This window comes from Macrobrachium nipponense, chromosome 47, assembly GCF_015104395.2.
Source record: "Macrobrachium nipponense isolate FS-2020 chromosome 47, ASM1510439v2, whole genome shotgun sequence".
Lineage (NCBI taxonomy): Eukaryota > Metazoa > Arthropoda > Malacostraca > Decapoda > Palaemonidae > Macrobrachium > Macrobrachium nipponense.
The window spans coordinates 6,848,214-6,863,756 of record NC_087222.1 but is presented as its reverse complement, the minus strand read 5'-3'; the positions used below and the strand labels follow the sequence as shown (position 1 = coordinate 6,863,756).

Genomic DNA, 15,543 nt, shown 5'->3' with positions numbered 1-15,543 from the left:
AGGTTCAATGATGCATTGCCTATTTTTTCTTCCAAAACTAAAAGCGAATACATTTTTATTGGGAGGGGATACTTTATTAACATCACCCTAACTCCCTCCATCCAATCCATTAATAAGGCACCTCTACTCCCCTCCACATATCAGGCGACTCAAAATGCCGACTTCTTCCTCGCTAGACGAACTCCATCGTGTGAAAGCCATCAACTATTGCCTCTCTGAACTTGCTGATATGCAAGTATCAAGGGTAGACTTTTGTTTGCTGCCATCATCTATACAGCAGCACAGATACCAGATACTTTCCCCATTGCTTGGATGTGAGATCAGACTTCTCGAAATTAATCACTATACCCAGGTCCTGACAAAACTTCAGAAGTCAGTCCATGCCCAGGAGCAATTATGACCAAGAGTTGTGTGAAATGGCCATCCAAGACAAGTATGAACACTCAGTGAATACCTGGGGACAGATTCAGAGCCTGAAACAAAGTGCTCTGAACTGGAAGACCGTAACCTCGAAGGTTAAGTGGAGTACTTGCAAGAGGACTCGTAGATGAGTATTGAAAATACGAATACTTGAGGTCTAAGCCTAGAGACAGCATACAATAAAAATTGCAAGAGTATTGATGTTTTAGTGTTTGAGGAAGAAGAAATTCCCAGAAAAGTGGGTTAGGCTGGTCGAGATGATGCATCAAAGAATGAACACAAAAGTAATAACAGTGGTTGGGGAAACAAAACTTTGAAGTTAGTGTTGGATTACACCAGGGGTCAGCATTAAGTTCATTTTTGTTTTTTGCTGGTCTCATGGGATGTGTTAGTGAAGAGATCAGAATGAAGAACTGTGAGAGTTGGTGTATGCCGATGAACTGGTGATTACTTTTGAAAATGAGGAGGCCTACAGAGAAAGGTTGGAGAGTGGCAGGATTCTTTAGAGAGGGGTGGCTTAAAGGTGAATGTGAATAAAACAGATTTTGGTGAGCAGTTGGGAAGATGGAGGCAGTATATTAGTACAAGAAAGAAGAGGCTTGATTATAAAAAAGGTGGAAATGTGTAAATACTTAAGATCTATGTCAAGCCAAGAGGGACGACGTGAGCTGAAGTTGACAGTAAGATAAAAGCTGCGGTTGGGGAAGTGGAGAGAGGTAGCTTGGAGTTAGTATGTGATAAGAAAATGCCAATCAAGCTAAAAGTTAAGATCTACAGCACAGTGATAAGACCAGAGTTAATGCATGGATCGGAAACATGGGCTCTAAGAAGAAAAGAAGAAGTAAAGCTTGAGAGAACAGAGATGAGAATGCTGAGGTGGATTATGGCAATATCGCTGCCTGAGAGACTGAAAAATGTCAAAATATGAAGGACAGGCTTAGAGAGATAACAGAGGTCATAAGAGAATCACAGTTGAGATGTACAGGCGTGTGCTGAGGATGGAGAGTTCAAGATTCTGGGCCTTTTCGAATGTGGAGTGAGGAATCATAACTCATCCGAAAAAGGGCTGGGAAGAATATCTTGAGTAGGAGGCATTAATGCAAAGTTCTGGGAAGAGTTTGCATTACTGCTAGTCTCCTTCCTCCCCTTGCTAGAGGAAGGAGCATGGTCGCTTCTATGATTCCGATAAGAAAATAGAAAGGAAACTCTATGTGCAAGCTTACTGCATCAAACGCCCAACAAGCAAGTGCAAGTTCGAGTCTATCACAAACCCGAAGGAAGAGGCCAACAGTCTGCATCCTTCTACCTAGAACCTCACACTCTAGGTGAGAGGCGACTTGTTTGCCTCTTTGAAGGGCGGGTAAGGCAAACACAATCTGTGAGCATCCACACACTGGTCCAAGGAAAAGAGGCTCCAAGGACCTGTGAGCAGAGCTGAAGGAAGAAAGAAATAAATACGGTCGCAGTGAGACCACATTTATCTTCAAGTCCGACACATTCTTTAGTGATGAAATGTACCCAGCCACTGGCACTGCTCGCTCTCTGATAGAGCGAACTGCACGATCTCGTAAGACTCAGAGGAAGGTTTGTCATTAGGCGCTTCTGCATTGGAAGTCAGTGGTGAATAAAGGTATTGACATTCAATGAAAGGTGTCGAACTTTCGTAGGTACAACAACACACCAATAGGACAAAATAATAACTGATCTGGTTCAACCAATACAAAGTCCAAAGCGCAACAGATCATGAAGTTTCTGACTCATCAACAGATGGCGAATTATTGCGCATCCGAGATGGAGTCACAACATAACACCCGCCTTTTGAAGAGATGTTGAGAACGAACCATGCAAATCGTCTATCTTGGTTCAACACCGACGATGTTTGAGAGACGAAGATGATGATTCTTGCGAAGACTACTCATTCATGCTGAACTGGTTGTTCCACAGTGGTAACACTGGAGAGGCAGAGTTCAGAACATCTTAGTGCTATCCATTCTGAATAGATTGAGTGTACATCTGGTGGCATCCTAAGACCGAACCAGGAACACAGTCTCTAGTATCCAAACTCTGGGGAGTAGACTCTGTAGCATTCCTCTTATTCCCTTGTCCATCCCAGTGTAACCCAGGAAGTAGAGGGAAAAGGGGAGGAGGATTGACGGTTCTTGCCCGCTCTTCTGTTGGAACTAGCACGCGATCATCAACTTACAGCGATGATAGCAATGCACAGACTTAGGAAACGAATTTGCCTCAGCAAAAAATGCTTCCTGAAGCAGAGGTTCTCACACACCAAATGGAGGATCCTCTTCTACCAACTGGTTTGTTTGCATGAATGTGAGTGAGCATTGAGTGGAGTTGAATGCACCAAATTTGACAAGAACTTACAATATCTTGCCAAGCATCTGTCTTCTCTGGGATTAAAACCTCACGAAGAGGACCGTACAAAGAACCTGCTCTCTGACTCTTGTATGTCCTGTCTTAAAAGACAGACATCTAAAGAACTTGTAAGACACTAATGCTAGCGATTACAAGCAGGGGAGTCACTGAATGATCACACCCCCTCTCCCCGGCCACACCAAAATTGGGATGGTGAGTTGTCTCTGCAGCACTGAGTTTGGATGTATAATCCTCCATAGAGATTTATACATTTGGAGTGTCTTGTGCAGTATAATAGGTCTAGAGAAGGAATCTCTAGACTTAGTGGTAGGAGAACGAACTGAAGTTTGTGCTCCTAGAGCTTTCTGAAACACTACACCCAGGGGTAAGCGTAACTGGTCCTAGCTTCGAAAGATTAGGATAGCCTACAGGAGATCCAATAGCTTCCTCTATGAAAGGAGGCAGACCCTTCGAAGTCCCACTAGTGAAGCTTCTTAAGAGCAGAGTATACCTTCTTCTTCTTAGATCAATCAAGTCTAGAATTCTAGAGAGGGAGGAGGCGATTGTCTGACGAGACAACACCAGGACTGCATGAAGACTGCAACACAGGATGGTCCATCAACAGTTCTGGATACTCAAGCATCAGTAAAAGCACGAGCACTCGGAATGACTTGCGAACAATTGTTCGACACAACATAATAAGATCAAAGGGACGTTACACATGAATGTCTTGTCCCTTCTCTTGTTCTGTGCCTGAACTGAGATTGTCTGTCAGCTGTTCTGGATGCTCGCACGTCAATATGAGCATGAGCATCATAATCCGACACAGCAGCTGTCCAGAGGCGAACCTCTCGACAGGTGACAGGAATACAAACCAAAGTCTGCACACCTGCTACTCCTAAAACACAAGACCAGGGTCAAACGAATTGGTTCCTAAACCCAAAGGTTGAGAAGAGCCGAAGAAAGATCCCATTACCTCCTCGGGAGGAGGCAGCCCCTTAGAATTCCTGCAGGAGGACTCCTTAGGGGAGCAAAAGCATCCTTCCTCTTCTTGGCCAGAGGAGGCCGGTACGGATTCCAGGCCTCCTTGAGCTTCAGAAAAGGAAGGGAAAAGCAATGGAGAAGACGTTCTTCAGCGGGACTACTTCTACATGATGAAGAACAGATATCAGAAGTAGAGTCAATAATCACAGGGCAGCTGGCATAGATGCTATCCAATGATAAAACTTCAGGAAAACAGCAGCATATTAATATGATTCACAGCAGGGGAATCATACACACACTTGAGGGCCAGTGCCAGAGCATGCTATCATGTCACAGATACAATCTCGAGGTTTAGGATAACTAAAACAAAGAGATAGCCACCCAACTACTGCTGTGATTTACTATCGCTCACTGTCAGCCTGTGGAAAACAGAAAACATGATTAATAAAGAATGATACTCCTCTCGTACCAAAGGGCACTGCCCTCCGAAATGAGAAGAAATCCCCAATCATCAACACCATACACCACCCTCTCTTCCTTGCCCAACACGTGAGCGAAGAGGGCAAAGGAGAAGGAAGAATACCAGGAGAGAAAAAACTATGGCCAAACTTCTGAGGTTTCCCCCGGTAAATTCTCCTGGAGCATAAGCATGAGTCTCAAATCCAGTACTAAATATATACTGCTTTCCTTTACTATTAAAGGGTGAAAAAAATGTAAGGGTATTTATGTAAGTGTTTACATAATAAAAATATGGAATGTTAGTCCATATATATAAAAGACTAAAACTAAGAGGTCAACCAGATTGCTTGCAGGAATGTGATCAGACCAGAGATGATAAAGTATGTAGGCTAAGATGACGTGCCGTCACTTGTGTTCATTCATTTGTTTTTGAACTTAGTCCAAGCTCCCTGCTTGAGACAACTACCACGACCTATAATTCAAACGGCCTACGTGATCTGTAGTGTGTCTCATTTTGTATGTATGTTCATATGTTCGAGCTACTGTCTGCTCCTTTATGACTTGTAACCGAGATGGTAGTGAGAATAGAGTTAGCCATCATCATTGGCAGACCTGTACCTCTTTACCTAAGCTTTATCATGTAGAGAGAATAGAATTAGCCATCATCATTGGCAGAAGCGATCAAGCTATCGTCATTAGAAGACCTGTACAATCCTACTTGATCTTCACCATGTAAACTCAGAGAATATAAGTATTTTTATACTTCGTGTTTTCTACTAAGAACCTCACATCAGAAAGAAATCATCATGAGTTTAACACATCGTCGTCATAACCAAAGAAGATAATACCGACTTCGTGAGTGATCACAAACCCAAGACACTCCAATGAATATGGAAGTGCAATACCAACCAACTTAGCGTAAGATTATCGCAAGTATAACATTACCTCATAGGGCACCTTATTATACAAGGCAACAGCCCTAAAATTGGTGGCAGATTACCAGAAGAACTCTACAATGTCTTCCGAAGAAAAACCAGAATAATGAACAATATATCATCAGAAGTCAACGACGACGAAAGCAGCAGATTCTTCAAGCAACTTAGTATCATCGTTTAGTGAGCTACTTCAGAAAACAACAAGAACTCTTCAACGTCTTCTGAAGAACAATGAATAATGTATAATTCACAAGTCAACGACGACGAAAAGCAAGAGATTCTTCAAGCAACTTAGTATCATCGTTTAGTGAGCGTTTTCAGTAGTGAATAACTTCAAGAAACAAACCCGACGTGTCTTTTTCCTACGGCAACGCAAGCTTCGTCTCTCATTAGAATCATTCAAGAAAACATCGTTATTGAGCGTTTCCGGCACTTCAAGAAACAAACCGAACACGTCTGCAGCATCGGATCTTCAAGGGCTCGAATCAAATCCCAAACAACGCGCAACCGGAGGGTGGGGAAAACTGAAGCCAATAAACCAAGGTCATTCCAACTAATAAGAAGGAAGGGGGCCAAGGGCACCATCGTTATCGGAATACCGTTGACCTTCCCACAAAATCAAGCTAAGTACAACCTTTTTATTCATTTGGAGTAACTTTGAGTGTTTTCCTTTGCAGGTCGAGTTTCGTTATTCCTGTGGCTGAAGTTACAAGACATTCTTAATCTTACTTTTTTACAGAAATTACCTACATCATTGGGATGTCGCTACTGCGAGTTTTTATCTTTGAGTTTCTGTTTCCAGAAGTTCTACTGAAATATCATAATCATATACTGTGTTAATTTGATCATTTGGGGTGATTATTAATCCTTTACGTAACAAATCATATTAAACAGTGAATATGCATTTACGCAGTCGACGTCTGTATTTATACAGATGCATGGATAGGGTCGTTAGGCACTGTAGTGATTAGAAAACACACAAAAACAAGTGGAACATCCGTATAAATCTGATAAATAGAGGTAACACTATTTCGGGTCATGACATAAATGCCTCCTTTGCAAAGTCCCGATCGCAGTTTTTTAGCTTGAGTTTTTTTAGTTATATAAAAATATCGAACTTCAATGACTCAAATTTAACTTTAAAAATACAGCTGGATTGCAAGGAATAACATGTCTGTAAAAAACTTTCATTAGGCTAAATGTGCTGACCAGGATCCCTCACTATTTCAAATTTTAGCAAAGAATGAAGTAAACAACAGCAAGTACAAACAGTTAATATTGAATGCACAAGAGATAACTTGTCTTAATAGTAATAGCTCAGTTCCTAATAGTTCGTCATTCATACGTTCGTTGCTTTATACGTAACCAGCAACAGAATGCTAAAAAACACACAATATGTTGCTGATGGTAAGCAGTAGCCCTAAATATCAGAATCAAACAAAGCAAACTCGGTTACTGTATCACCTAGTCAACGGTCAGGGTCAGTTAAATCTGCCGAGTGTTCAAAGCATACCACATTCCACACAATAAGCGACTCTAGCAGAGTGGGGAAAAGCGATGTTGGATCATACATGCCAATACCTTTTCGAATTAAAAAGGAATTTCCCTATGCATCACACGACCGTATCAAGTAATCAGAGCAGGTTCTCGTTTTTTTTTTAATACCTAAGTTATTATAAGTGGTGGTGGATTAAGCCCGACTGTATGCGCCGTAAAAATTAGAATATCTTGTTTTTATGCCTTTAGTCCATGTAATATCCTTTATTTACGGACTCACCGTCTGTTGTTCGAACTTCCCTAATGAGAAGTCCGGATAAGCGAGTGCTTACAGATACCTCTATAGTTATAAAAAGCATTGATCTGTATCTAGTGTAATTGTAAGATATCCATCTAGGGGTATACAAAATATTATAATACCTCCTGCAAAATAAGGCGTGTTTATCAAAGGAAAATTCTATAAACCTTCAAACATATTAAAATCCGTTTTGAAAAAAAAGAAAAAAAAAAGACAGTTAATCAAATAATAACTTGTATAGAGGAACTATACATTTGTCTCATAAATCATAACATTGTTCAAATGACCCAACAGAATTCTCCCACAACCACAGTCGCAGTTTGCACGCAAAATCTCGAGACGCATGCACACTCGAATGTCTTAGTGCGTGTAAAAAGACTGCTGGGATCTGAAATTTTAATCCTTCCCAACACTCTGAAATATAACGATTTCCGCAAACAAAGCCCTAGACACGGTTGACTCGCAGCAACAAGTTAATCTAGTAATTCACAAAACCTATACATATAAATATCGCATTTCTTTTATTGTTGCTAATTTTTAATCACGCTCAATCAGTCGTAGATGAATCTCTCTTATACTCTATCTAAAGTAATATCCGTAAAGTCATTCAAGCAGAGGTGATTCAGCAGAAATTTCCATTATCTTTTATCTGAATACCAGGAAGTTTCTCCACTAGCGAGTGATCTCTGGGGAAAACGGATGTAATTTAACACAAAATACGGTCTAAGAACAAACATAAAGCTGTATACGTACCTTCGTATAGACTCTCAATGAAATTTCAAAATAGAGATAAATGACTAAGCTGAAAAATGTTAGTAATAGGAGTCATTAGGAAATCAAATAAGCCCATATAATTTTTCCCTCAAACGTCATGCCATAAAAGATCGGACTTGGCATATCTGCGTAGATTTCTGTCGCTTAAACAAGGAAACGACTCCCGATAGTTTCCAGTGCCATGTACCGACGACATCTTATCTCTGTTAGGTTAGAATAAATTTTTCACCAGCTTGGACTTACTTAAAAGCTTTTACCAGATACCATTACCTAAGTGATTGTACCTCATACACTGTTTTCAGCACACTCAGGGGACATTATCAATTTTACGTATGCCTCCAGCTTACGTTGCGCCCCAATTACAATATAGTGTTTGGAGACTTTTAGGGGATAACCTACATGCCTATATGGATGATCTTGTAATCTTTTCTAATACCTTAGGAGTATATTCACATAAACTAGAGCTAGTGCTACAGAGACAAAGACAAATAATCTCAGAGTAAAATATCTAAATGTGAGTTTTTTAAAACCGAACATGTTTATCTAGGTTTTATGTGTCTAGTCAAGGTCTTAAAGTAGTCCATGATAAGGTGTCGGCTATTCATAACTTCCGGTACCTATTAACATAAAAAGGGGGATACAGCACTTTTGCGCTGTAGTGGGTATTACAATCGTATGCAAATTTGTAACTCTTCAATCATAGCAGCTCCTTTAAATTCATTAACCCAGAGATCGCGAGCATTGAATATCTGGGTTGGAGCGCAGAACTGTTACAAACTGAACAAAGCAAGAGTCAACAGCAATAAGCAAAACAATAAACACTTCGAACGGAAACCCTAAAGCAAAGTATATTTAAAGTATGTGTATCAGAATAATGTAATCAAATGTAATATTATATGTAGGTCCGTGATGAGGAAAACCCGAAGAACACAGCAGATGACTAACGACCAGGTAGTAGTTATAATCTCTTTCATATCAATCGTCCTAAACTGGTTGCATTCCGTCATCCAGGGTTCTCTATTATGTGACAGAAAGCCAAATCACTATTTTACTGGCCTACAATGCTTACAGATATAAAAGCACATAACTAATTGTAACACGTGTCATGAAAACAAAGGACACACTAAGACACCTGTCAGTTTAAGAGCATATCACGTGCCAAATCAATCCTTGAAAGAATACACGTAGAATCATTAACAGAGTTACGAGTCTGACAGAGGAAATAAACACTTCTTAGTGTTAATAGTTCCTTGACACGTTATATAGAATTAATAGCACTAAAAACAAACACCGCAATTGAGTGCGCTAGGAATATTTATGAGTGCTAAATCAGTAAACATGGAATTCAACACATAATAATAATCTGACTCAGGTGGTGTAAATCAATAATAATCTCCTTAACTCGTTGTGTGAATTCCTTCCCATTAAGAAAACCAATAATATATTTTATCACCCAGAGTCAATCGATTTGGTAGAATAACGGATGAATAAAAAAGTGTCAATGTCTTACGAGTTACATTTGTGATATTGGATCCAAACTGGATTATAGCGGTTCTCACGGTTTTAAATACATTTATCATTCATATCTTGTATCTGTAGAATTGATACCGCAAGTAGCCTTATACGGTACGCCGCTAGAACACTTTTCCACATATTCAAGCCAACCATTAATTTATCAAATATATATAAAAAATATATAAATAAATATATTTAAAAAATAAAATAAATATGGATACAAGTGGAGTCAATATTATACACTCTGTAAGAAGTCAGAAGGGTTACAAATTATAACAAAAAAGGAATCACGATAAAATCAATAAGCAAAACGTAACCATAGGTTAATTAAATATCCAAATATATATTCGTAAAGATTTGAACTCTAACTTAACGCTTTAGTAATGACAAATAAGCTAAAAGTTCAAAAACATATCAAAACCTACTGACATATTGTCTGTCCCGGTGATTTATATTCGTAGTCAATGAAAAAAAAACAATAAATAAATAAAATAAAATAAAATAAAAGAGATTTTAAAGTCAGGAAGTCTAGAAGTGAAAATGTATATCTATGCGAATAATCTTATACAGGGCAAATAGTATATAAACCTTTGTATGGAAACCCTTTCATTAGTTTGAATAAGGAATAAATCTAATTTAACAGTATTACATTTATTTACGATCATGCAGATTTCCAACATGAAACTAATATATTGTTCAATTTTGGTACTGTTTTTTTTCAGACATTCTTCTCATGTGAGTCGAATATTAAAAAAACAAAAAATTTATACTAAAGTCGTATTTATTACAGCAAGTAACGTAACTCTTAGCTGGCTAAGAGCAATCTCCTGCCAGGACGACGTCATCAGTTCTGAAGGTGCATGGCGCATCTGCCGACTCATCGTTTTTCTTTTTAACCTCAATAAACCGCTTGCGAAGCAGGTTGACTGGAGAGAGGAATGCTTAGCTCATGAACTTCACATGTGGTTCATAGGTCACGATGACATGACATAGCCATAACCTATTCTTATCCGTGTGTGCAATGCAACTCGCAATCGTTTTAAAATTAATAAACAAAATAAGCAAATAGAATTTCTATAACAACAAAATGAATTAATTTTTTCTGAACCTCATAGACATTTAGAAGTATCAAGTCATGTAAATGAAAAATTTACTTGCAACATTAGCCTATGACAATTCAAGTAAATCACATTCATGGGAAAATGTCACATTTTCTTGGAAAACCCAAAGTTTATATAGAAAATTAGTTACATGGTGGTTCTTTCGTTGGCATCCTCTAGCCTATTAATAAAGTTTTTAAAATTAACCTCATAGGATGCGAGCGAGAAAATTGAATATGAAACTTTTGTTAGGGGCACATAGGATCAGATTTTATCACAACTTAATTTCAGTTAGCATAGAGAAATACGAATCCTGATTAATATTCTCTTGCTCTTATGTTGCCTGGCAATCTTACAAATAGCTCCGTTTTCCACTTCTTTGTCTAGTAACTTACTACCAGTAATATCGAATTTTCTTTGGGATTCGTAATGATATCTGTTTATTTTTTATAATTATGGATATTTTTACAGTCATCATAGACCTGGATAGGTTCACTCATTGTTAATGCCATGGATAAAAAAAAGTTTGTACAGCTGACTCTTTTGAATTCCACAAATATCATAAAAATTCATGTGGGTTAAGTCTGGTTCTAAATGGCTTTCTCCCTCCCGTATTTGACATTCTGAATTTACTTTGCCCTTGTGACAAGTATAATTTCACTTGCAGGCTGATTAATGGAACCTGGTTACAGTATCCTGCAGTACGAGAGTTTCACATCGCAACTTCAAAAAATCGTTCGTCGCTGCGGACGACGGCAGTCCCTTTTTTTTTTGAGTAACAACCGCCTACAATGTGAAAGGAATAAGCACCATCATGGACTTCTTCGACCGACACCGTATCCCGTCGTTAATCTCGTTTTAATGCGGAATGCTCCGGCGGCTGTCGGAAATCGACTACAAAAGGGACATACTTCCGACAATTACGACCAGAAGGATATTCAACTCTACTTTGCTGGCGAAGGACTCGTGCTGGGGGTGATTTTATTCATCGTGAATGTAATCGTGTGGCTAAGGATGCAGAGAACAAGTATGAGGCCGAAATAGAACGTTGGACCCCGCCAGGCAATTTTCCCCTTGTTTTAACCATTTGGAATTGGCCATTTCATTTGGCTATAGGTGGTTGTTTGGAACTGTGTAATGGACGAAAAGTTGTTCGAACGCTAGTTAAATGTGTAGTAGTATAACCTCGGTCATGTATCCTATATACGTATATAAAGTATCATGTATCCTATATATAAATGATCATCAATAACAGAATCGAAATATATTTTTGCGTGTACGCACTAGGAAATATTATATAAATGATCATAAGTAACAGAGTCGAAATATATCTTTGTGTGTACGCAATAGGAATCTATTTAAGGTGCACATATATTAATCATAATTATATGAATCCATATACATATGTATAAACAAATCAGGTAGCCTATAATCAATCTGTTACCTTTTATCTTACCAATAACTTCAGACATATAACAGTTAGCATAAAAATCAACGAATCAATCAGCATAAACATTAATAATTTTATCAATTCATATATGAAATTTTTATCAGTTAAAACATGATTTTTATCATGTTATCAGAGTACATTAGTATTTTCTGTAGCATATGTATCTTAATAAGATGAAGTGAATCACTATTATTTACCAATATCATTATGTTTTATATCTTTTTTTACTTGAATCTGTATTGTGTACACCATGAATTTTTTTTTACTTATAAGTATTTTCTATATATATATATATATATATATATATATATATTATAGATATATATATATATATATATATATATATATATACATATATATATATATATTTCACATAGTGTCTGTATCACTCCTATAAGTCAATGCAAGTCAAGTTTGAGTAATATTCAGTAGTTGGTTTTGGTAGCTGACCGAGCTTTTATGTAAGTGTTTACATAATAAAAATATGGAATGTTAGTCCATATATATAAAAGACTAAAACTAAGAGGTCAACCAGATTGCTTGCAGGAATGTGATCATACCAGAGACGATAAAGTATGTAGGCTAAGATGACGTGCCGTCACTTGTGTTCATTCATTTGTTTTGAAACATTAGTCCAAGCTCCCTGCTTGAGACAACTACCACGACCTATAATTCAAACGGCCTATGTGATCTGTAGTGTGTCTCATTTTGTATGTATGTTCATATGTTCGAGCTACTGTCTGCTCCTTTATGACTTGTAACCGAGATGGTAGTGAGAATAGAGTTAGCTATCATCATTGGCAGACCTGTACCTCTTTACCTAAGCTTTATCATGTAGAGAGAATAGAATTAGCCATCATCATTGGCAGAAGCGATCAAGCTATCGTCATTAGAAGACCTGTACAATCCTACTTGATCTTCACCATGAAAACTCAGAGAATATAAGTATTTTTATACTTCAAGTTTTCTACTAAGAACCTCACATCAGAAAGAAATCATGAGTTTAACACATCGTCGTCATAACCAAAGAAGATAATACCGACTTCGTAAGTGATCTACAAACCCCAAGACACTCCAATGAATATGGAAGTGCAATACCAACCGACTTAGCGTAAGATTATCGCAAGTCTAACATTACCTCATAGGGCGCCTTATTATACAAGGCAACAGCCCTAAAATTTATATACCCTCGTTCCTGATCCCTATATACATGGAGGGGACAGGCAGCTTGCAAGGCTATCACAAAAAGTTGGTCTGCATATTAACAGCATTAATATCAAACATAGTATATTGAAAATATATCAAAACAATGAAGGAAAGATACCGTTGGGAAAATTAATTAATGGCAGTTGAGCAAGATCTCACGAAAGCACGTCTTCATCTGAAGACAGCTGAAAACAAAATTGGAATGTTCACATCTGGGCAGGCAGGTCTCCCTGCCTACCGGACGGTACTTACTGCCAGACCACCTTCTTCAAGAATTCTATCAGCCGTGTGCCAGCTTCGCTGTTAGTAATTCCTATTGTAAAGAACATCAAGTTTGTATATTGTGTAGGAACAAATGTCAGTCAGTGCATCATGAATAACTAACAGACTGGGTTTTGAACAATGCATTTGTCATCAAGTGGCTAAAGGTTCTATATAGCTTACATTAACTACAACATATAATTCATGGACATTCTCTCTTACTGCTATGATTTCACTTTTATATCACTTACCTAGAATATGTTACTGAGGAAAATTTACAGGATACTGAAGAAAATCTGTTCCACAGAAGATTATCAGTGATCATCCGTAACAATAGTACAGGTTATCTGTGACAAAGAGATGTGATCTCCATTAGCACATAGAAGTTTTCTATACACAATACAGTACCAATGAGATTGTACACTAAGCACTTAAAGCTTCAATTCAAATGTAAGACTAATGCAGTGGAAAACATGTGTGAAAAAATGTAATTCGTCCATTCCTGTCTGTGTGTGCAATTTCACATTAATATGAACTGAAAATATGTCATTTCAAAATATTCTACTTTCACTTAAACATTTCAAAATGAAAATGTATTGCAGAACTACTCTAAAGCTTTACTTTCAATGGTTTACATATAGTAGACCACTTAAAAAATACAATAATTCTGCAATGTGATGTACTACATAAATCTATGGAGAGATATAATACCACTCTAGGTTTAGTTCCAATGAACTACAAGACCAAAACTTGTTTATTTACAACACTTATCATTTAGTTGTTTAACCAGACCATTTGTTCCAAATATCTGACCCTCTTTGGGCTGGGTAAGAAAACAACTTGTTGAGCAGCTACCACACGTCCAAGAAACAAAGGTTCCCAGGATTTGTGGACAATACCCGAATGTAGATGGCCAAAAATGTGGTCCAATGAGACCACATTTCTGTATCCAGACCAACAGATTCCTCCGGAATGCGAGGGATGGATTAAGCCACTGGTTTTATGATCTCTCATGAGGAGCATAGAGGTGACATTATTACCAGCTGCAGAGAACCTCCTCCCAATTGTCTCACAAAACCAGTAGAAAGATGTGTCCTTAGACACTTCTTCCTTGTGCAAGTCAATAGTACCAGTGAAAAGTCATCGTGATATTGAAGAAGATCCATGCAAATCATCTATCTTCTTTGCCAATGCTGTTGCAGGACGAGATGCCGACTTGGGAGACAGGAACTCTATAAACAAGTCAAATGCCAACAAGAGACTTGGGGTCCCTGTAATGGCAAGACAGAGAAGTTTCTCATCAGCAGTTGAATCTCGAATGAGGAGAAACATTACTACTTTCAGGTGAAAGACAAGGACGAATGTAGACCTACATCTTTCAAAAATGAATAATAATAATAATAATATCCTTTATTCCAATAATACATTGGGTTTTCTATTTACATCAGGTGATCAACCAAGGTTAGAAAGCGCACATTAAAGCTATTAAAACAATAAAATCATAGTATACTATTAACAACATACACACATACATACGTATACATATCTATATATACATATACACATACATACATATATACAAAACCTGAATTAGGAAAATCACAATTTCGGTTATAAAATATCAAAAATTGTTTCCTAGAACAAAAATGAATTAGGTAAAATTAACTCCCAACATAAAATGTTCTTCCATAGATAATGGTAAATGGTCTTAAAAAGCGGTTATTGACGTGAGACGTGGCTAATGTCAGGTACGGTTGTTTCCTATAAAACTTATCTACGAAGCTTAATTATTGTTTAAAAGGTATTTTCTTAGTTTATTTTTAAAAGATCTTATGGATTCTTCGTCTTTCAATGAGCCAGGTAAACTATTCCATAACTGTGGACCTTTAGTATTTATTTCCCTTGATCCTATATCGGTATTGGCTCTTCTGGACACTAGATTATTTGCTTGTCTTGTAGTCATCCCTGTCACCGAGTCAACGGTTCTAAAATTATAAAGCCAGTTCGGAAAAGAATAAGACCCACCAACAACACCAACCAGCAAAGATGGCTCCAATCCCTGGGATGTTACAGAGGACTGTTCAATGAGAAAGCCTATGCTTGCAAGGGAAACTGGATAGTCTTTAGTCGTGAAGACATGGAATGTACTGCCTGAGGAACCCCTCCTGTGTTGCTGACACCGAGGGTTGGGTCAGAGAGGAACTCCTCTCAGTACCTAGGAAGCAGAGCTACAGGTTGGGTGAAAGGCAAAGTCTTCCATCATTCATTTTTAAT

At 37.9% G+C, this 15,543-nt stretch overlaps 1 long non-coding RNA gene across 1 annotated transcript in view; it reads right to left on the bottom strand.

The window, feature by feature from the left end:
* LOC135204442 (uncharacterized) overlaps positions 1 to 15,543 on the bottom strand; it is a 441,768-nt gene that overhangs the window by 321,817 nt on the left and 104,408 nt on the right. The window contains exon 2 of the long non-coding RNA XR_010312219.1: positions 13,521 to 13,616. This is a non-coding gene — a long non-coding RNA (uncharacterized LOC135204442). The remainder of the gene's footprint in view (positions 1 to 13,520; positions 13,617 to 15,543) is intronic.